Source organism: Acomys russatus, chromosome 8, assembly GCF_903995435.1.
Source record: "Acomys russatus chromosome 8, mAcoRus1.1, whole genome shotgun sequence".
Lineage (NCBI taxonomy): Eukaryota > Metazoa > Chordata > Mammalia > Rodentia > Muridae > Acomys > Acomys russatus.
Window position 1 is genome coordinate 49,523,224 of NC_067144.1, and position 25,058 is coordinate 49,548,281.

Sequence of the window (25,058 nt, forward strand, 5' to 3'; positions counted from 1 at the left end):
TTAAATTTTGGAAGCTGCTAAGCTGCATTTCCTGTTTACTCAAGTAATTTTATTTCTTCTGAAGTCTGAAGTCTGAAGTCTGATGGGGTTGAAGACAGGTAATTTAGTTTACAAGTAAGCTTAGTTATTTAGGAGTTAAAATGTTTTTAGGTTGTTAGACAGTATAGGTGGACTTTTTATTAGACTAAAAAGTGGAATTGCCAAGGAATGTTGAGTGGATGATAGCAGTTGTCAAGAAAGCACTTTTTAGCCAATCAGCAGGGCAGAATGACAGGAAGTGGAAGTCAGGGCTTCAAAGGGATGTTGGAAGAGCCTGTGGCTCAACAGTTGACAGCTGGGGAGAGTAATTTTCCTAGGAGCATCAATTTGATCTCAAATTACAGACCTATTCTCACATTCTTCTCTCCCAGATAGCTCTTTCATTGTAGGCAGTGGCTAAGCAGTAAACAGCAGCTACATGAAGCTTTGCAGAATGTTCTTATTAAGGGCAGATCTCTCCTATCCACTAATTTCATGTTTCCAAACCTGTCCAGCTTTTGAAATTTTGGGTGTGGTCCCTAGAAGACATACTTAAATAAGTCTTGAACTTTTAAGCTCTATCTGGTATAGATGGTTCAGAGGTTAATTCTGAAGATTTAAAATTTTGTGCCAATGACTCTGATTTCTCACATCGTACTCCTGGTTCTAGACTCAGCCTCATAGATTCCTAAAAGGCTTTAATATTGAAGTGTCCTGGATAGACTCATCTATTTCAGAGACCATGGTCTTCTGCAACCGCAAAGGGCTGAGTTAGAGTGTGCATTTGTTTTGGCTGTTGAGCTTGTCTGCATGGGTCACTTGGCCCCTGCAATTTGTCCTCTTGCTTAGGGATTGCACCTGCTGCTCCATGCTTGCACAACAGATGTGCTGGCTTCTTTGCTGGCTCCTGTTAGGAAGTAATCCTTGGCTTTTTGTTTGGGGTGCAAATTTTTGCTTGAGCAAAATTGTCTGGCCTTGTCCTGTCCTCAGAAATAGTCGCAATTCTATGTGCTGTTCAGAATATCTGCCTTTTTGGCTTTGTTTTGGTTTGGTTTTGCTTCTGTCCTATTTAAATCAGAATTCAACCCAAAGTTTCCATGGACATGAAATGATGGAACACATGGAGCTCTGTTGGTATTTTCCTCAGTATTCTGAGCCATGGGTATAGGTAACTGAGTGTGGGAAGTTCAGGTACCCCTGGAACATCTATCAGATGACTGGGTATTTTACAGTATTTCTTCACATGTTGAAAAATTAGTTGTTCCTGCACAGTAGAAACCTTCTGGGACATATGCCCTTCCAGTTCTCCTCTTACTGAAGGAAAGAGTTGGAATGGAGACCATACTATGGTCCTACAAAATAGAATTCGACCCATGATCTGATAACCAATGATTTTATCTCCTGTTTTCTCTTCTTGATGGCAAGGATCTAGGGATTCCAAAATAGAACTAATAAAAGAGCTTTGAACTTGTAGGAGAGGAAGAATTGCCAAATTCTGAAAAATATCTGATTTCTCAGGATCTGCCCGCTGAAAATTAGTCTGGGATGTGCCCAGACACAAATAGTTGGGCAGGAAATAGGTCCTATTGCTCTGGAATTGCCAAGTTGTTCCCTCAGAAAGGTTTGGGAGATCAGACAGGCTTGAGCTATTGTTGGAGGACCCAGAGAACAGTCTGTAGTCACTAGAACTTTTTCCCTTTTTGCAGTAGCAGCCAGGTGGGACAACCTCCTGAGCCACAATGCCAGAGATGCAAGAAGAAGACACATGGTGGGACACTGGTAAACTAAGTTCCACAAGTGTCGCCATGAACATCTCTGTATCTGTCCCGCAGGTCCAGAAGCCAGTGGTAAGCTTTAATGGCTTCCCCAAATTTCCCAACATGGATGCTGGTGAGGATGTAGTTTTCCCAGATCTGTTTGTAGTTATACTTGAGAGTTTCCTGTAATGTTCTGAAAGTGTGGTTTTTTTGTTTTAATCAAATATAGGAAGTTGATATTTTTCCAGGCATCTGCATTGTCAGGCTAGAGGGTCACACAGTTTCAAACACCTTCCTTGAGGCTGCATAGTCTTCCAAGGCCAAGTAGGTGCAGCCTAGAAAAAATCAAACCTCAAGGTACATGGGATTAATCTTCACTGAGCATTTTAAGCACTGCACACATTCCCAAAACTCCTTATTCCAAAGATGGAGGAGGGCTTTGGAATGCTGGGCATGTGCACTAAGGTGTCCTGACAGCTCCTGGGCCTTATAGCAGGAGTGGGCTTATAGGACATCTCCAAGGAAGCAGTATAAAATTGGTATTTCTTTTTTCTCTAGTTCTCGCATAGGGATTTCTTCTGCTTTCCCATGCTACCCAGCCCTTTCATAACAGATGACCATGTCTTCCCGCATCTCCAGCTTCTCAAATATCTGAAGGGCAGATGTAATACATACCAACTCAAAAGAGCAGACCTGCAAGCTGGCACTGAATAGCCCAGTGAGCGGGCACTTGACAACAATAGAAAATCCTCAGATGTTCCAGGACAGATGTAATTTTATCTTTAAACTGGTCTGCAAGAGCCTGTGTTTGCCTAATTGCTCATTCTACTTGCCCTGTGCTTCCTCTTTCAAGTTTTGTCCAGAGGATCAAGGCTGATGTCTGAATGGCCCAGAATTTTGGCTGTGAAAGTAAACAAGATGTGAAAGCTGGCAGCTCCTGCTCCGTTAGCTGATGAACTGGGTTGTTCTGGAAATTTGTGCAGACTCCGAGGATAACAGCAAGCTTCTGTGCACATAGGTCAGGCATTCTGAACCAGTCAATATCTGCTAAGTTAATTTCATTCAGAACCGTATCATCATTAAGCTCAAGAGTCTTGGTTAAACATTGCGGGGGACTGGGGGCCAGGCTGAACTCACATCTGGAAGGGAAATCCTCTTCTCTCCTGACATTGAGAATCAGCTGTGCCACATAATTTTCCTGGAATTGTGTCATTTTTCCCAAGCATGTGTCAAATCAATCTGTAACTTGCTGGTGTCTTTGGCAGTACTGAACCGATCTTTTGTTTCTTTATATTTATAATAACATAAAAATACATGTGTACATTAAATATGGAAATGAATAGCCAAAGGTCAACCTGAATCACCTTCAAATAAATTCGCTACATTCAGCCCTTGATCAATACAGTTTTCAGCAAGAGCAAAAAGCTGAGGTGGGCGCTCCACAAGCAACTGTTGGTGAATATTCACATGTCTCAAAGTCCACCAAGGCAAGCTCTGGAGAGCGTTAGTTTATGTCTGATGTTCACTAGGAAAATGTATGCTATTAACAGCAGTATGGTCTTTGAAGTCAGGCTGTAGACTGATTCGCCATCTAGAATGAGTAGATCCATATTAACAGCATCCAGTTCTTTGACCTCACTGAACTGCTCAAGCAGAACAGGTGGCAAGAAGTCCTTAGTGTGCAAGTCCACAAGAGGCCACTCCATTATTCTGAACAAAAAGATGTGAGCTGCTCACACCAGCTGCTGTCTTTCAATTTCTTCCATATATGTAGAACAATGCAGGAAATTTCCTATTTACTTCTCCAGATAGTTATCAATCTTTTCTTCAGCCATCACTGTTGCTGAATTTAAAATATTTTGTGTCACTGAATGTACAAAGGACATGGCCTTGTAGCTCCCTTCTAACAACATATCTAAGGAAACTCCAATATCTGAGTCACAGACGCCCTTGTGCTACTTTAAACGCAGCTCCTCCTCTGTGGGGAAGGCCCTCAGAAACATCAGCTCTGGAGTCCACATTGCTGTACCCCAAACGGAACCCCACAAGGGAGGAGAGTGCAAATTCATTGACGTCTAATGGCCACAGGTACCTTAAAGACACCCACAATACTAGAGTCCTATGTGAGTACATAGGTACATGGGGGCAGCCATCTGAATATTAATTTTTTAAACCAAACCAAACTCTAAATAAAATTTTGGGACATAAAAGACTCCTTTGAGAACATAATGAATTTCAGAGCTCTAGTTAGTTCTGTGTTTTGTTTGTCTAATATACAACATGGTAATTTTCTTTATGGCTCAGTTTTTCTGTTTCCGTTTCATTCCTTCCCATTGTGAGCTTCTTTTCTGTCAGTGGGAAACAGATCTTAGCATTTTATTAAAGACACAGGTCTGGATTTTCCCCAGAGGATCTACTTTTCCTGTATGATCTCCTTTCCTAAGTGTGATCAAATTAAAGAAGTAAAAGATTCTTTTCTCTGTTACTCAAGATTATCTGGAGAGACAAACTGAGATTAGGTACATGTCATTTTGTTTTTTAAATTTTATTTATTTTTAATTTATGTATTCACTTTACATCCCTATCGTAGCCCCTCCCTCTTGTCCCTCTGGTCCCTCCCTCCCACCTTTTTCCCCTTACCCCTCTCCCATTGTTTTCAGAAAAAAAGGGATTTCATCATCACCAACAACAACTCTAGCACATCTATTCGAATCAGGGTTGAGCTCATCCTCATCCACTGAGGACAGGCAAGGCAGCCCCATTAGGGCTAAGTGATCGAAAGCAGACCATGTCATTGACAGCACCCTCTCAACTTACTAGGGGACCCACAATAAGATTAAACTGCTCATCAGTTACAGATGTGTGTGTGGGTGGGTCCAGTCCATTCATGCTCTTCAGTTGGTGCTTCCATCTCTGTAAGCCCCTATGGGTCTAGGCTAGTTGATTAGTTTGTCTTCTTGCATCATTCTTGTCCCATTCAGGTCCTTCTAAACCCCACCCCCATCTCTTTCATGGCCATGAGTCTCAGCATTTGATTTGATCAGCTGTTGGGTTCTCTCAGAGAACAGTTAAGCTAGGCTCCTGTCTGTAAACATAGCAGAGTATCTTTAATGGTGGCAGGGGTTGGCTCTCTCCCATGGGTGTGTCCCAGGTTGGGCCATGCATCTGTTGATCATTCCCTTAGTCTCTATCTTTATCTTTGCACATCTTGTAGGTAGGGTAAATTTTGGTTGGAAGGTTTTGTAGGTGGACTGGTCTGCCTCTCCCACAACTATAGGTCCTGACTGGCTAGATGATGGCCTCTTCAGTCTTCCCCCAATCCCAGGAGGCTCAGTTTGAGACATGCCTATAATCCTCCCAGTGATGCCCTCTGCCTTTATTTTCTCTCCAGGCCCTCAAATGTCCCCTCTCCTCTATTCCCACATCTGATACCCCAACCTCCTTTCCCTCTCCACACCCTCTCTTATCCAGTTCTCTCTCCACTGCCTCTTCCACTGTTTATTTTATTCCCCCCTCTGAGTGAGATTCATGGTGGGCCTCCCTTGGGCTGTCCTTGTTACTTAATATCTTTGGGTCTATGATTTGTAGTATATCCTGTAATATATGGTTAATATCTTCTTCTAAGTGAGTACATGATATGTATGTCTTTCTGGGTCTGGGTTACCTCACTCAGGATGATCCTTTCTAGTTCCATCCATTTGCATCCAAATTTCATGATTTTCTTGTTTTTAATATCAAAGAAATTAAACACTAACAAGTCAAATTATCCAATTAAAAAATGTTGGTTACAGAGCTAAACAGAGAATTCTCAAGAAAGGAATCTTTATTTTTAAATTTTATTAATTTATTCAGATTACAACTCAGGTGTTATCCCATCACTTGTATCCTCCCATTCTCCCTCCCTCCAGCTTTCACCCTATTCTCCTCCCCTAGTTCTATGACTGAGGGGGACTTCCAGAGGGTCCTAGAAACCTACAAGAAGAAAATCATGATAGGTCAATCGGGAAACAGGGAGTTCTGCTCAAACTGTTGTACTAACCAAGGACAATAAAATAGGAAACATCGAACCCCTACTTTGATCTACCCAATGAACAGGACATTCTCCACAGTTATGTGGAGAGTAGGGAGTGATTTTGACATGAACTCTGGTGCTCCATATTTGACCACCTCCCCTTTATGGGGAAGCCTGATGGCACTCAGAGAAAGAATAAGCAGGATACCAAGATGAGACTTGATAGCCTATGACCATATAGTGGAGGAGGAAGTACCCCTCAGTCAACAAGGAATCTTGAATGGCCAAGAAGCACTTCCATCCCCACTCCTTCTTAGTTACTTCCCTCCACCCACCTTTAATGTCTATTTTATGTCTCCTTCTGAGTGAGATTGAAGCACCTTGAGTCCTCCTTGTTACACAGCTTCTTTGTGGATGATAAAATGTTATCCTATACGTTATGGCTAATAACCTTTTATAATTGAGTACATACCATGCATGCATATCTTTTGGGGATTGGGTTACCTTACTCAGGATGATGTTTTCTTTTTCCATTCATTTTCCTGCAGGTTTTATGAAGTCCTTCTATGTAATACTGTGTACTCTTCCATTGTGTAATTGTTCCACATTTTCTTTATTCACAAAAGTACCACAAAAAATAACAAATGCATCACATTTTGCTTTGATGTATACTTTCCTTATGTTTTCTTTGCTGTTGTGGTGACAATTCAAGGTTTAGAAATGAAATTCTCATGATTGTTTATACATTATCTCACCTTTTTGCAATCTTACTATGCATGAAATTAAACCCATAATTTAAAAAAATAAATGCTATCAAATGATATATCAAAAAATTAACTGAAGGTAGAAATAAATGTTATTGCTCAATTTCTTTTTTTTTAAGTCAAGATTTTTTTTTTGAGAAAGGGTTTCTCTGTGTAGCCTTGACTATCCTGGACTTGCTTTGTAGACCAGGCTGGCCTAGAACTCACAGCAATCCACCTGCCTCTGTTCCCAAGTGCTGGGATTAAAAATGTGTGCTACCTCCACCAGGCAAGTCAATAAAAACTTTTAAGGCATAAGTTCTTTCTTTTACTGTCCATCCAGGTTACATGTGTTCAGGATGTCTGAAAACAGCCCTCAAAAAATGATCCAGTGTGCTTTTTATCAATTTATTTTCAAAAAAAGAAAAGGAAAAAAGAAAAGAAAAATAATACTGAACATCATTAGTCATTGGGAAAATGCAAATTGAAATGACTCTGAGATTCCATTTTACACCTGTCAGAGTGGCTAAGATTAAAAACTCATGTGACAGCATATGCTGGCGATGATATAGTGAAACAGGAAGACTATTTCATTGCTGGAGGGAATGTAAACTTTTACAATCACTTTGGAAATCCATCTGGCTCTTTCTCGGAAAAATGGAAATAGTACAAGACCAAACTATGCCACTTCTGGGCATATATCCAAAAGACGCTCCACCATACAACAAGGACACTTGCTCAACTATGCTCATAGCAACTTTATTCAAATAGCCAGAAACTGGAAACAACCTAAATGTCTCACAACCAAATAATGGTTTAAAAAAGCATTGTACATTTATACATGTCATTTTATTATGAAGGATTCTCAGATTCAATAATGAGGGCCCAAACTCGGTAATGAGCTTGCTTTTGAAAACTGTAGTCTCAGATTACTCAACATTATAGTTCTAGTCTAAACCTGAGTCTCTCAACACCTGGGAAGTCAGTGATGTGAATTACAACCCAGAATCAGAGGTGCCGAACCATCAGTAATAGCCAAAGCCCCTGGCCCAAAACCAGCACTGGAGTCCACCTTCTAGAGAGGACAGAATACCAGAACTAGGCTATGCAGCAAAGTATATATTACTCTGAGTTTCATATTTTTTTTTTGTTCTATTCACAACAGCAAGAAAATAGAATCACAGCAGATTGTCCTCAAAAAGGAACAGATAATATAATGGGCTACACATTTAAATAAAATCTTATTGTGATACTGAAATAAAGTATTAAATTTACAGAAAAACTGATGGATCTATAATTATGTGAAAGAAATTAATAGAAGCTCATAAAAAATTCACATTTCTGTCATATTCACGTCTTTTATTTTAAAAAATTGTGTGTGTGTGTATGTGGTCGCACGCGCATGAGCGTGCTTGCGCGTGTGTATGTGCTTATGTGCCTTACCCTATAAGTGCACCACTAGAGAGGCAAAAATATTTTAGTTGAAAGCTATTGAGGTAATATAATATATGTGACTTGAAGCGTGAAACAAGAAAAGGGACTAATGGGGGTGAAGTGGCTGAAACATAGATTTGCAAAGACATTTGAACAAGGTATGAGTGGGAATATCACCAAAAACAAAGAATGTATACACTACCACAATGAAACATATTATTTTGGATGTAGATTAGAAATTAAAATTAAACTGTACAAAATATTTAAATAAGAAATCCAGATGCTTTAAATAATCTGCTTGTGACTTCCTTGTGTATGCCTTGCTGAATGTTTTTTAAATTCGTGTTTATTTGAATTATTTATCATTTAAAAATTGGCAAACCCTTCCGTGGCTATCCTTTCTGAAGTTTGGTTGCTTATTTCAATCCTCATTTCAGAGTGATGAATTTTCAGGTTATTTATAAAAGCTTACCTCAGTTAGTTCTTAATTTTTCAAAAACAAGTTCATGAATATATGCCATAATTCTGAAAAGTAGGCCAAAGAATATTACCTTGGCTCACTGACATTTTATGTCTATTCCTTCTGTTCGGTATCATGAGAGGGCATCCCAGTGGATATTTCTGGCCTTAGAAAAGGTCAATTTCTCTTTTAAATTATTATTTGAAGATTTTTATGAACATATACAACTTATCTAAATCATACCCAGTTCTCAACTCTGCCAACTATCCCAAGATACTTCCCACATTTCTCTTCAAAGTTCGTGTTCTCTCTCTTCTAGAAATAACCCAAGAGTCCAATTAGAGCTTTCCATATAAGTATGGATGATCCAATGGGGGGTGGGTAGCCTAACCATAGCCTACAACCACCTATGAAGTTTGACTCCTCCTTCACCAGCAGACATAACAACAGAAGTTTGAACAGTGGTATTCCATATGAATGAAAAGACATTATTTTCAGAAAACATTTGATAGTAAGTGAAAATTTCAGTCCAAGGCAATCATTACTCCCAAAAGGTTCATTAGTCAGTGAGGCTTCAGAGGCACACAAAATAATATAGGATATTATTGATGCCCATAAGAAAGTAGACGCTAAGACTCTCTTGCCAAAGATATCATATGCTTTGGCTACAGGTCATAAAGAGATAAAGAAAGAAGAAATGGCTCAGTGATTAAAAGCACTCAATGAGATTCTATACCCAGCAAAAACAAGGAGGCTCTTGGTCATTTTTAGTTCCAGTTCCTAGTGATCAACCCTGTCCACTTTGGCCCTCTGTAGGTATGACATATACATGATACAATAGTATACATGCCAGCAAAATACTCGTACACATTAAATAAAGATTCCACTTTAATTAAAAATAAAAAATTAAATCACATTTGTTTTTTAATTATAATTTATTCACACATTACATACCGATTGTTATTCCCTCACTGTTATCTACCCATTCCCACCCTCCATCCCTCTCTGCCCTATTCCTCTCCATTAGACCTTTGGCTTGGTGGGCAGGGGGGTCCTGCTACATCACCATCTGGCCACAGCCTATCAGGTCTCATCAGGGTAGCCTGCACCCCCTTCCTCTGTGTGCCCTCAAGGCCACCATGATAAGAGGCAGTGATCAAATCATTGACACCAGAGTGCATGTCAGAGGTTCAGTATCAACCTCCCGCCCCTCCCCACACTTGGAGAATGAGCTATCCATGGGCTCCATCTGAACAAGGGCTCTAGGCTCTCTGCATGCGTTCTCCTTGGTTAGTTCATCAGTTTGTGCAGGTCTCCCTGGGTCCAGATCTGTAGGCCTTGATGGTCTCCTTGTGGGGCTCCTGATTGCTCCTGGTTCTTCCATCATACAATTCTCAGCTCTCTGCCAACAGTGCAGCTTTGAGTCCCAGTATATGTCCTGATCCCCCACTGGGTGGAGTGTCTCAAAAGACATCTATGCTGCCTGATTGGGAAAGAGTAGCCAGGCTCGCTAGCTTTCATGGTCTTAAAAGGTGGTATGCAGGTTCTTAAAAAATAAATTGTTTTATCCAGCAATAGATCTTGCATGCTATAGTAGTGACCTACTTGACAAGAAAAATACATATGTCTGTCATACTCAAGTCTTATATTTTTAAAAATGTGTGTGTGTGTGTGTGTGTGTGTGTGTGTGTGTGTGTGTGTGTGTGTGTGTGTGTGAGACTTGGCCACAAAAATAGACAGGCACCATGAGAGAGGCAAAAACTGTTTTAGTTGAAAGATATTGGTGTAATACATGTGACTTGAAGCATGAAAGAGGAAAAGGTGCTAGTGAGGGTGAAGTGATCATATATACATATACATATATGTGTATATATTATGTCTTAAAATTTTTAACTTTATAATGGTGTGAGATATAAGTTCATTAGAGTCCATTCTTCAGATTAACAGTTTGAAAAGTCACATTTTCTATTATGGGTAGGACTCAACAGTCCCTTAAATCTACATCTCCAGGCAGTTCAAGTTTTAACAGGCTCACACTTACTCAGCTCTTTTGCAGATAACCAAAAATACCGTGAGATCCTATGTACAAACGCCAGGCCATGTCAAGAACATAGCACTTCCCAGTACTCCTCTCCAGCGTCAGGTTCCTACTTCTTTCCTCTCCCCCTTCGTCAGGTCTCTCTAAACTTTGGCAGGTGTGTCTACATTGGTGGACGGTGATATTGATGGATGTCTCACCTATGGCTAAGCATTCAATCACTTATTCTTAGCACTTTACACAGCTGTGTGTTTATGTATTAACAGCTCCAAACTCCAATGGAAGCTTATGACCAAGGCTGAGTGTAGGAAACAATTATGGATATAAATGTAAATATTTACAAAGTGGTTATTCTAAAAGTTGGTTATTTAGCTTATATCCTGGCTTTGGCCATTGGATTTCCTCCCTCAGAGGAACACCTCAAATACATCCATGAGAGCAGTTAATTACTCCTGTAAAAATTTGTGCAACTATTTCACCAGACTATATAAATTCTTGTATGAATTAACTACAAATGCAATATCCACTTGAAAATCAGAAATCAAAATGTCAACACTTGCACAGCATAATACTAGTTGTGTTTTCATCAGCAAGACTTTTTATCTTCACCATCTATGGCCAGGAATAGAGAAAACAAAAGCGTCTTACCTTATTAATATGAGGCAGTGGGTATGGAAACTTCTCAGATTTTTCAAAATGCCTAAGGATCAGTAGTTTAAAAGTTAAAAATTTCCCCCACCCCCCAAAAGCCAGAATTCCTAGTAACAAGGTAAAATAAAGAGAACAATAGGTATCAGAATACATACTTTTTAAAATTTTGACAATATAATATAATCATTTCTCACCTCCTTTCCTCCCTCTATACTCTCCAATTTACCAAAATTTCAAAACAAAAATATAGTTAGCATTTATTGGACATAGGTAAAAATTCACAAATATCTAGACAAAGTGGAAAAGAGAGGTCACATAATGATAACATAAAACTAAACAGTTTCTATCACAAATAATCCTATAAGAATTAAAATAAAAAGTGAATATACTACTGATACCAATAACCTAGATAAAATGAAAGTATTTACTAATAATTGAAAATATATCATTATCAATTAAAATAATCTCAAATAAATAATTCTATGTCTTTAAAATTCTCAATTATGGTCTTATTCTTATGTTAACAACTATTTAAGAATTGGAAAGAATATTGTATGCAAATTTTTTCTTTGCAGGTCTTTTCTTGGAAAGCCACTAAAATATACACTTCATAGCTGGGTGCAGTGGTGGCATACACCTGTAATCCAAGCACTCAGGGAGACAGAGGCAGATGGACCTCTGTGAGTTTGAAGCCAGCCTAGTCTACAAAGTGAGTCTGAAGAGCCAAGGCTACACAGAGAAATCCATATAAGCAGTTGATCTTGTATTTCTATCCCATAATTAAATTTGGCCAAAAATCAGGCAGCAACATATCTCATTGTTCCACTTTGGTAACAATTTTTAAGGTTGTCTTTTACATAATTTGTATTAAATCTTTAAGATTTTTATACAATGTCTTTTGGTCATAGTAACTTTGCTTATACAACTCCTACCCAATTCACTCTCCGTGTTCACTCCCCTGTTTACTCCAATTTTGCATTTTCTTCTTCCTTCTCTTTTCCTCCTGTTTCTCCTCCTCCTTCCTTCCTTCCTTCCTTTCTTTCTTCTATTCTTCCTTCTTCCTATTCCTCATCTTTCTTCCCATATATAGTCTTCTTTGTGTTGCCTGTAGTTATCAAATGCCCAAAGTTCCACAGCTAGTGGTGTGATTTCATGGCCAATGGAGCTCCACATTAGGAATTTGTCTGGCATGGGTTTGTGCAAGTCTTGTACATACAGTCAGAATTGTTGTTATTTCACATGTGTAACTTTCCTGTTGTGTCTTACAGAGAACGTGAATTCCTAATGACTTGTTGCTTTCCTCATAGATAGATCAGGGAATCTGTCAACACTCATCAGAAAAGCTCCTTGTAGTAGATTATAATAAAAACCAGAGACTGTCAGCTTTTCATTGTACAGGGAGTAGAGAACTATGCAATGGTCAGTCTGAGATAAAGTAACAATCACATAATTTCCTCCCAGAATCAGGTGTCTTCTCATAAGAAGGGGTAGAAATGTTGTTGGAGCCAGGGTGTTAAATGAATTCATGTGTTGAGCTTTAATTTTTATTTATTTAAGGCTCATCATCGGCTGTACAAGACAAGAAACAGAAGTCAAAGTTCTTTGTGCCATTCTCAGGTTTTATTATTTAAAATAAATTATAAATAGTTATAATAAGAACTACTTACTGAATACTAATGGCTTACATAAAGTAAATAAAAAAAGTAGAGAAGAAAGATAACAACACACTATATTAGATTAGTACAGCCACTTTTGCAATTTATATTACCCAAAGAAAGTTAAAAATAAAAAATATGTGGTTTGGAGATTATTTTTATTTCCTGAGTGTCATAATTTTTAATTCTCATTAAAGACTAATATTTGTCTATAAATTAAGGTACCTTACATTAAAATAAAATTACTGAAACAAATCCAATTCTCTATATCTTAGATTATTTTAAATATAAAAATACACAAAACTATGCTCTAAAGTACTTAGAAACTACTGATATTCAACTTTCAGTCACATAGTACACTGATTTGATAAAACAGTGATAAACGCTTCAAAAATAATTCATTTTCAGGCTCAAATAAAATTGGCAGTAAAGATTAAACTCGCATTACACCGGAAAGTCAGGGGATTTCAAGTTGAGCCTCCAGCAACTAGAAGTTCTAGTTAGAAATGTGTCAGTAAGATTAAGTAGCTCAGGCTTTCATCTGGAAAGTGTGGACAAGACTGAATTTTCAAAGATCCTTTATTGTGCAAGACTTGTACTTGATATTGAAAAGTAATTTTCATTTAACAAACATTAATCAGCCTTTATTTGGTGTCAGAAGCAGTTCTAGATCTTGGGCATAGCAACCAAAATCAAAATGGTCTCTCCATTCTGTGTATAACTGAGCCAACTTTCTGTTTCCTTTCAAGACGTAAATGTTTTCAACATATGGAAAGGTATGTACTTTGTTTAAAAATGAATATAAATTGAGAAAAGTTGAAAAGGTGCTCTCTGAAGTTAGAAACAACTTCTATTCCTGTTTTTGTTGTTTTACATTTTATTGACAGCCAATTAACTCTTTTACTATTTTTAAGTCCAAGGAGTAGTATGGTACTTTGCCACTTGAAGTATTTGTTTAAGAACTCTGCCAAGACAGGGTAAGCAAGTCCTCAATAGTTCCTGCCTCACAAATATGTCTTCAGATATATTGGGCCAGAAGGCCGAAGAAAGATGCTCAAACATTATAGAGAGTTTTGGGTGACTATTCAGGTAGAAAACTGTCTCTGTCATCTTTTCATTTGGAAAGCTACTAACCTGCACTCCCAGCAAACTCAGATAATCAAATTTATTCCTTCTCAAGTCTCTGATGGGCTTGAAGACAGGTCTAGATAGATGTTTTAAGTTGATAATGATGAGTTGTGATAGTATTTGAATTACATTCAAAATTTTAGACTCACCATTATAGGAAAGATGTCTTCTTCAGGACTGTCAAATACAAATACTCAAAACACTAAGAATATAACATTTATATAATTCCTGATTGTGTTGTGTTTCTTCTTGCTGTAGGTAGTTTATTGTATATATGTGTAATAATATAAATAAATGTAAAATTTTTATTTTAAAAATTATAAAAATAAATAAAAATTGTGTGGCATGCCTTATAGTTTATATGTAATTTACTGAATTTCAGATTTCTAGTAAGATCATAATCTATACCATGAAGTCTTAGCATCATGACTGCCCAAACTCAAAGGCAATGGTCAATTTCCACAACAAAAGAATGACATCAGTGGGCATGTCCAGTTAGATAGGGGAAATTCCATGGGCCCTCAACTCTAAAACAACAACAACACAGCAAAGGAACTCAAGAAGACTTGTAGGCAAAAATGGAAGCCCAAAAGATGGTCTTCCCTAGTGATGAACACAATTGGTTGTCCAATGCCAAACAGTCAGCTTGGAAAACACACAAATATATGGAACGAACAGTTTGCATTTAGAAATATATACATACCTAATACATATATGTATGTATTATTGATTAATGAAAAATGAGGTTATGAATTTAAATGAGACTAAAGAGGGGTTTGTAGAAGGGTTAGGAGTGTGGAAAGGAATGACAGATAATTTGAATTTTATTATAAACCTAAAGATTATTAAAATATACTATAAATTATAGGAGTTTAGAGGATCATAGTAAGGAGCATATACAGTTCAAAATTTCTTTGTTACCTAGTCAATATTTTGGTATTAGTTTATTTTCTTGTTCTGCACTATTTTAATTAAAATGTAGTGTTTGATTTGTTTAACTATTAACTGCAATAATCAATGCACATTAGTTCATTATTCAAGGAAATACATAACTCAAAAAGACTTCATTCACATGTAGTTTCAATTAATGATAACATATTAGTAATTGAAATAATTTATAGAAATAAAGTTAATATTTTAAAATAAAGCTTCATAGTCATAGACATTTTTATTTGAAAAGATCATGATGTTTCCCCATTTTTACCCACTCTAAAATATTTGAAATTAAAAATTGAACTTTTTTCAGTACCATGGATACAGAAATTAAATTCAGAGAAAAGTCCATGTTATTAACAACAAGCATTACTGGCTTCTGGTTAATAACTAGTCATGCTCATTTGGCCTTCAGTATATTAAAAACTAATGCAAATGAGTATTTCAAAAAAGCAACAGATATAAGTTCATAAGCCACATAAACATAGATATAAAGAGAGATACATGTGTCGTGGTGATTAAGCATCACCTAGTGTTGTGACTCAATTTTGCGATAAATGACAATTTGTTCTTTAAACCTTTCTCAGTTAGCTGTTATGCTTAATGATGGACATTCAACTAAACTCTAAATTTCCTTCCATGGCTTTCTTGTTAGAATTTAAGCATCATTTTAGTGCAATCATTTTGGTTTGGTGCCTTTATCCTAAGGAGACCAGAAAATCACCCAGAATCCCCATGTGCTCAATGTGAGAACCACTAAAAACTTTTGTTCAGGGATAATCTCTTGCTAAGTGTTACTTGTGTGGTAAATGCTCACTTCTTTATGGCTGACATAGACTTGTGTCAAAAGAACATAAAATTGAAGCTATAGTTAATAACCTGCCACTTGGTGTTATACCTGCATTTTTGCTCTTTTACTGTTAAAGTTCTGTGAGTATTTCCATTAAAAATTGATTTTCGGGGGTTTGTAACTTAACAGAAAATGATCTGTCCATGAGATTTGAGAACTGATATATGAGTGCATCCCTTAGGAGCCAACGCATAATTAAATCTGCATGGCTGTTTCAAAGTTAAATCACTTCAGGGGAAGGGTGATATCAAAAAGCCATGGGTTTAGGGGAACATTATAAATTAAATTTAGATTAGATTTTTTTTTAATTTTAATTAGCAAATATTATTAATTTAAATAATCATTTTAACTCCATAGAAATTAAAAATATTAAAATGCGTATTATATTCCTTTTAAATATTCAAAAGTTCACAATTGATAGTTTAGATTAATATCTATATGTATTAAGAAAATTCTAAAGAAACCATCCTTCATTGTTTCCTTGTTACTAATCATTTGGTATCAATATATCTTATTAACTATTTGAAAATATGGACTTAGTGGACTCAGCAAATTACTATTACATTTTCCATTCAATAGATGCTCAAAAGGTAATGAGAAACTTCAAGTGGGCAAACATTATCAACCTGTGAGAATCAGTAGACACAGATAATAGACAAGCATAAACCCATGTTTACATTATAAAATACCTCAAAAATGACAACATATGCAAAAAGTAATAAAAGCTGAAGGATAATATATTGAACTATATGCTGATGAGACAACTGAAATTGGAAAGAAGATCTTGGATGAAGATAGGCAAATTCACAATTAATTATAGTGACCAAAGGGGTAATATATAAGAGACAGCTAAATTCACATTTTTAAATAGGACACTGCAGTGATTTCAAGAGGGACATTCACTGTATCAGAATGCTTGAATTAATCTGAATAAAATACACTGTGGAATATTGTACCATTGTTTTTAGTTCCTTTTTCAGAACTTTCAGTTCTTCAGTCACCAAGATAAAAAAGTAAATGTAATATTCGTGAAATAAAAGAATCATAAGGTTCAAATTAGTGCTCTATGTCCTATCAAGGATAAATACTTTTTTGTTGAGTGTATGCTAGTCACGTGCAGGTCATTTTGTAGCTGTGTAGATATAAGTATCATCTGTGTAATGGTTTTTCACGCCCAGTCATCAACTGTACCAACTAGAGAGACTGAAACACCATAGCTCTGATAAAGGGTGACATGGGGCTTGCCTGAGATTATCCTTTTTGGTGAGATGCCTAGATTTCATTTTGAGATGAAATTTTTCTTTATTAAAAGGGCAAACTTGGATTCAGGCAGAGTCAACAGCCAAACTCTGGCAAGACAAAGTAACTATGTCATTAATAGTTCCTGCCTCACAAATATGTCTGTCAGTTATATTGGGCCAGTAGGCTGAAGATGGTGCTTGAATGTTATAGACAGTTTTGGGTGATTGCTCGGGTAGCAAACTGTCTCTGTCATTTTATCATTTGGGAAGCTGCTAACCTGCACTCCCTGTGTACACAGGTAATAAATGTTATTCCTTCTCAAGTCCTTGATGGGATTGAAGGCCAGATAGTTTAGTTTTACAATTAAACTTAGATGTGTTGGGTTTAAGATGTTTTTAGATCTAGATGACATGTAAGTTGACAATGATGAGATATGATGATAGATATTGATTTATATTCAGACTTTTAGACACAATAAGATAGGAAAAACATTTTTTTCAAGGCTCTCAAATACAAATAGTCAAAACACTAAGAATGTAACATTGATATAATTCCAGATTGTTTTATGGCTCTTCTTGCTGTCGGTAGTTTATTGTATATATGTGTAATAATATAAATATATATATATATGTAAGATAAAAATAAATAATGAAAAAGTATTTATCTCTCTAATTTACAGAATATTTAAAAGTGGAATGTGAAGATAAAGTAATACAGACTCCCTTTGCAGGATATTTGATCACAGTGTAAAACCTGAGATTGTGTTGTTTACTTGAAAAACCTGTCTCCTTGCATTATAATTGAGTTATATGGGTACAATGCCTCAATTAGAGTTTATACATATATAGTGTGTGAGAAGAATAATCTTACATTTGAATTCTATACCACTGTGTCGAGAATTAAACTTATTCTACATCTATATATAAAATTCTATACCAGTGAATTAAAAATAACCCAGTAAGTGATAATTGAGGCATTCACTAATCTACTTTTTGTTCTATCTTCCCTATATATTTCTATCTTCCCCATTCTTTCTTTTCAACCTTTTTATTCAAACCTAAGAATGTAACATAAAGGAAAAGACAGACGTCACTGAGTCTAACTGTTTCCTTTCTAAATAAGACCTATAATAACTTTTAACTAACTCCCATTGATAATAACCATCTATAGCCCAAGAAAGCAACCAAAAACCTACCCAACCCCCTTAAAGCAAATGGGGCATCATACTTGTAAGGTTTATTCTGGCTGATTTGGGATGATTAATGCCTTTGTAGGGGCTGAAATAAAATTAGGGAAATGGTTAAAGAGGCCAGGAATGGCATTTGTGGTCCAGTTTCAAAATGTTGAGAAATTCTAGGTTTAATGAGAATCCTGTATGGGACAGTCTGAATTTCTGGACTAATTGGAATTGTAAGCTTTCTTTGAAAGTATCCTGACAACTGTCTTGTTCTGATGAGGAACAGCATGAAGCACTTGGTGCTAGAACATGAAGGATACAGCAAGGTTTACTTCCAATATTTCAAGTGCTATTGCAAGCTGTTTAGGATAAATAAATTATACAAGTTGTTAGTTGGTCAAATTATGGTCATTTCAATTGCTATTCTACTTTTATCACAATAATATACATCTTAGGTACAGCAGGTAGATATGATTCTATAGAAAGATAAGGTAGGCTAGTTAGATAAAATCTTCAAAAATCTCCGAGACATGCAGATTATGGCATTTAAAAATGTTTTTATTGTTTTAAAGATTCTCTGACTATGAAACAGATTAACTCCCGGCAACACCTAGTTTACCTCAAAGAGGGTGATGAGCATCAGAGAACCTCTTTATGGAGATGGCTTCAAATGTGACAAACAAGTGACTGAGGAAAAGATCCTCATTTCTACCACAGACAGAATTCTGCCTAAAAAAGAGTAAGCTTGGATGTAGGCAGAGTCGATGGCCAAACTCTGCCAAGACAGGGTAAGGAAGTCCTCAATACATCCTGCCTCACAAATACGTCTGTCAGATATATCAGGCCAGAAGGCTGAAGAGGTGCTACAACATTATAGAGAGTTTTGGGTGACTATTCATGTAGCAAACTGTCTCTGTCATCTTTTCATTTAGAAAGCTACTAACTTGAACTCCTAGCATATTCAGGTAATCAAGTTTATTCCTTCTCAAGTCTCTGATGGGCTTGAAGACAGGTCTAGATAGATGTTTTAAGTTGATAATGATGAGTTGTGATAGAATTTGATTTACATTCAGAATTTTAGACTCACCAAGATAGGAAAGACGTCTTCTTCAGGGCTGTCAAATACAAATACCAAAAACAATAAGAATGTGACATTTATGTAATTCCTGGTTGTGTCATGGTTCTTCTTGCTATAGGTAATCTATTGTATACATGTATAATAATATAAATGTACATGAAATATAAAAATGTTCTAGGAGGTTTAAAGAAAAACAAAAATCAAAACAACACCTATCTCTAGTTGTGGAGTGGGTCAGCCCTTGCACACACCTTTAGTCCAAGAGCTTTCTGGATGAATGTTTTAAACAGGATTAAATAAAGTAACCACAAGTCAAGAGGCAGAACAAGCAACTAGTTAACAGGAAGTTAACATAAGAAAAAAAATCATAGGAAGAGGACGTCAAGATGCAAATAGAGAGATGTACAGGAACTAGAAGGGAGAGACATTAATTTGAGGGGTTTTGTTTGTTTTTACTTATTTATTTTTTTATTTTGTTTTTGTTTTTTGAGACAGAGTGAAAAAGGAGCACAACTTCTGAGACATCAGCTGAACATGCTTTCACCCAAGCATCTCTGTGGCTTCCACGACCTTATAGTAAAATTGAATGATTGATTTTGGAAAACAAACAAAACAAAACAAAACAAAATGGTTTTGTGAGATGGCAGGATTAATGATGGCACAAATTTTTACTTGGCATCAGTCATACATATGTAACTATTAATTGCTACTGTTCTTACACCTATTGAATAGGAAGAAAGATTACTGCATAAAACACTAATAGTACTAATAGTAGAATTATTAATATAATTTAATGAGGGTTCTAATAAACATGGATCAAAATTAAAATTGATATATAATATAGAAATCCTGAAGATAAAATAAATGAGATTCGGGAACCGAGTTGAATAGTAAGAAAAACATAGTCAAAAAAGTATTTTCAGATTCCAAGAACAGGAACTCTGAACCAGGAGGTACTATCATGATCATAAAGGAATATTATTAATAATCATTTTATGTTGTGATATTCATATTAAACTTTAAATGGTTGAATTCTATATAATAAATAAATATTTTTCAAAGATAATTTTAACTACAATGATATTAGAGACCTTAGCCCAAAATTCTCAAAACATATTAGAACAAAAATTAAAATTACCCAAAAATATGAGGATAGATACCAATGTCATTTTGTCTTCCCATTCATAAAATTCATATGAACAGTAAAATAAAAATGAACAAATAAAATTGTTATGAAAAGCAACTGCACAAAATTGTCTAAAATATTTACACAGTAAATGTTTCTATGTACATTATACTATTTTGTTGAATGAATATATAAATAACACTAAATTTTGAAAAAAAAAGTCAGTTATGTAATTAAGATAGATGTGAACAATGACCCCACATAGAGATATACCCTAAAAAATAAAGAAATAGAAAGATACTATATACTTCTATATTAAAAATTACTTATTCATGTCTCCATAAAATGATAGCCAAATGTTTAAAAGTTAAAAATAAATTATTTTTCTTCAATACAATGACATGGATATATCAGTGATATTTTTTCAAAATTCTACTTGAATATTAATTACTATTACTTAAAGACTTAAAAGACTCTTAACCTCTATAATGTAACAATTTCTTTAAACATCAAATTCAAATCTTAGTGATATAATTACTATTGTTTATTTTCTGGCACTAGTGTATTTGTTTGTTTTGTATGTGTGTTTTTTTAAAATAAGTTGAAGATATTCCTACCAATTTTAAAAACCAAATTCTCCTTATAGCAAAGTTTAGTTGTTTTAGATATTTTATGTATATAGAGTTTTATGAGTAGTATAGAATCATTTGTTTTTAACACAAAATATTCTTTTCATTTATCCTATAGTATACTAGTGTATCATAACACTTTTTTTCTATTTTGTGGTTTATTAAGTTAAAATCTGTAATTTTAACATGTTAAACATTTCACAGATACCTATTAAAATATACGTACTCTCTCCCTATGCTCTTTCTTATATCTCTCCCATCTCTAGCACACAACACTCATGACTATAAAACCCTTCGTCAGATTCATATTCTTTTAAACATTTTACGTTGTTTAATTTGTGAGGATTTCACACATCTATTCAATGTATTATTTTCTTGTGTAACTCTTCAAACCTTCCCCCAGATCTGCTGAATACTTGAAAAGCCCTCTTGCCCCAATTATGATTTCTTAAAATATTATTATAATTATCAGTTGTTCTTTAAGTAGTTAGTGTTGACCATATGATACTGGTTATGGACCCATTAACTTGGGAATGTGCAACCTACCAGAAGCCATATCCTTAAAGAAAATTAACTCTTCCTTTTCCTGCCATCAACAGTTGGCAATATATTCTCAGTTAAGAGTGAAATCATAGGATGGCAATCACTTGTGTCTTTAGGTTTTGTTATGTGAGCATTGAGTTAAAATTTTATAGTCTGTATGACCATTTAGGTTATTTGGTTAATTAATTAATTAATTAGGTTTTTTGAGACAGGGTTTCTCTGTGTAGCCTTGGCTATCCTCAACCCACTTTGTAGAACAGGCTGGCCTCAAATTCACAGAGATCTGTCTGCCTCTGGCTCCCAGCATACTGGGATTATAGGTATGTACCACCAGGCCATTGTTTTAAAGCTACCTATTTGACACTGATGGGTTCACTAGCTGGTATGTATCAGAAATCAATAACCTTCTTTGGCTCATAACCTATCAGTAGCCATTAATTCAGCAGTGAAAGCCTCTCTGTCATGTATGCCTGACTGTTCTTCTCCAGAGTAGGTGTAGGTATCCACAATTACAATCAGTTCAAACAAAAATATTACATTTCTCCCTGGAGACAAGAAACTACCCATTGAGGGAACCAGGCTTAACAGTTCTCAAAGACCCTCTTTAACACCATCATGTAGCTTTTCCTAGTTTCTAGTTTCATGACCCACATTCCCTCTTCCATATACGTACATATATACATATATATGTATTTATAAAATATAATTAAAACAGAGAGAGAGAGAGACAGACAGAGTTTGCATATATATGAGACCATATACTGTATTTGCATTTCTGAGCCTGGAAAAGTTTATTTAAAGAATCAGGGGATATAACATACTTTTAGCAACCCGCAGATTCAATAAAAGAATTTGAAATTGAATTTACCATGATCCCACATCAATATTGCTTCCTTGATGGATATAGGTTTATCTTCCTGTATAGTTTGCTTTCTTTCTGTTCACTCAACCACAGTGAAGAAAGCATCAAGAAACTGAAAGTCACAATACAAATCTGAGATGTTAGACATCACCAAAAAGCACCACCCAAAGTGTTGACTGTTCATTTTGAGTGCCCTAAAGAATACTGGGTACCTGCTGTGTTCCTAATGTATCAAGCAAGTATGAAAGATGATGTTTAAGAGACTGAGTGATAACTATCAATGAGACTGAAAAGCAAGCATGGTTCTAAGATTTCTACGTCTGTCATAGCAATAGGAAAAGGAATACTTTACTATGAGATTAGAGGCAGTGACATTAAAACATCTGCCTTTAACAGGAAAAAAATTTTAATTTCTTTAGTGGATATTTTGGAATCTATTAAAAGCTCCTTGGGAGTAAACCAATATTAAAATTAACTGTGTAGTTAAAATAAACTATTCTCTTGATATTTATACTTCCGTCCCTTGCACAACTAAGGTTAACTGATCAAACAAGTATTTTTATTCATAAAAACATTAAAATAATGGGGAAAACTTTAACACATAAGAATTTCCTGATTGATCATTTTTAGTAAATTATGGTTTAAAAATATGTAAAAAGGAAAAATAAAAGTGAGCAAATGTCACAAATTACAGTATGGGTTTTTATTACATAGTTATTAAGCACAAATAAGTTTTTTTCAATTGCTTTGAATATTCATAAAAGTTCATTCCTAAAAGAGTCAAGGATAATAGATTATGCTTAGTTTATATATAAAGTGGAATAAACTATGCTGTGATTTCTCGCAATTTGATCCTGTTTTTTGAGCCTCATTACAATGTTTTAACACTTATATTTGTATTATGTTTTAAAATCAAAGTGCCCATGGGAAGCCATTATTTTCTTTTTTAAATATATGTCTGGTACAGCTATGTTTTACCTGTTTTCTTAGAAAAACAGCTTTGCTTTGAATATTTCTCATGCAGAAGTTTATAAAATTACTATTTCTATTTTAAAGTATGTCCATGCGTCCCTCCCTAGAACCTTCCTCTTTACTTCACCTCCCTGGACCTACAAATTGTAGCTTGGTTATCATGTCCTTACCAGCTAACACCCACCTATAAGTGAGTACATACCATTTTCTCTTAATGGGTCCATGTTACTTCAGTCAGGATAGTTTTTTCTAGTTCTATCTATTTGCCTACAAAATTCATGATGTAATTTTTAACAGCTGAGTAATAGTCCACTGTGTAAATGTACCATATTTGCTTTATTCATTCTTCAGTTAACAAACATATAGATTGTTTCCAATTTCTGTATGTTATGAATAAATCTACAACAAACATCATGGAGTAAAGGACTTTGTAGTAGGACACAGTGTCCTTTGGGTATATGCACAGGAGTTCTACACACGAGTCAAGATAGATTGATTCCCAATTTTCTGAGGAATCACCATATTGATTTTCATGGTGGCTTCTACCAGCAATGATTGAGTATTCCACTTGCTCCACATCTTTGCTGCCTTTGTGTTCTTGATCTTACCCATTCTAAAAGGTGTAAGATGGAATCTCAAAGTAGCCCAGAGAGATACAGTAGAACTAACCAAGACTAGCAAAAAAAATTTGTGAAATGATACCAGTAATATTCTGTTATACTCATAAATTGGGGCCATCAGAAAGGCTTCCTCCATTAGCAGATGTGAGTGGATGCGGAGATCCACAGCCAGGCATTCTACAGAGAGGAAGTCTAAACTGAGGTGTCTATCAGGTCCCTTTCCTAAGAGGCCAGGGAGCACTATGGAAAAGGGGAAGGAGCACCTATAGGAGTCAGTGAGGATGGAGAACACCAGGAGAACACTGCCTACTGAATCAACTAAGCAGGGCTCATATGGGCTCACAGAGACTGACACAGCATCACTGCTGCAATGATCTGCACCATGTCTTTAGTGTGCATGAGGTGACTGTTACCTGGGTGTTTTGAAGGACTCGTATCAGTGGTTGGTAACAAGCATATCTCTACCTCTTTTCACGATTCTTGAAACTCTGTTCCTACTCTTGGATTGTCTTTTCCAGCCTGGATGTGAGGGCTTGTGCCTTGTCTTATTGTATCTTGTTTTTCATGCTTGATAGTCTCTTGGAGGCCTGGTGCTTTCTAAAGTGAAATGGAAGGAGAGTGAGTCCTAGGGAGAGGGGTGGTGGGTGTGGGAAACTGAGGGCAGGATTTATTTTATGAGGGAAGAACCTATTTTCAGTAAGAAATGTCAAAAAAGTTGATGAATATGTATTAAAATGCTTGCCTGTTATTTATTAATTTATTATTTGTGTGTGACTATATGAGTTAATGTGAACCACCTGCATGTTGTTTTTCTCCTGTAGTATAATGCAGTTTCATCCTGTCCATGGCTTTTACCATGTTAGCTGCCATTTTATGTATTATTATCTAGATTTGAAAGAAATCCAAATAAAATCTCATGTCTAATTCTGTAGCATTCCATCAGGCCTAACAGGCTGTTACAGTGACCAGAGACTGTCACGCACTTTATATTTCCTTTTTTCTGTTTTTCCTCAGGTTTTACTTCAAGAAATATGAGATTTTGGGGGCTGGATAGATGGTTCAGTGGTTAAGAGCATTGTCTGCTCTTCCAAAGACCCAAGTTCAATTCCCCGCCACCACATGGCAGCTCA

At 35.9% G+C, this 25,058-nt stretch overlaps 1 pseudogene; it reads right to left on the bottom strand.

Annotated features, from left to right (window-relative positions):
* Positions 1 to 1,802: 1,802 nt before the first annotated feature.
* On the bottom strand, positions 1,803 to 3,796 carry LOC127193004 (tetratricopeptide repeat protein 27-like; annotated as a pseudogene).
* Positions 3,797 to 25,058: the final 21,262 nt, after the last annotated feature.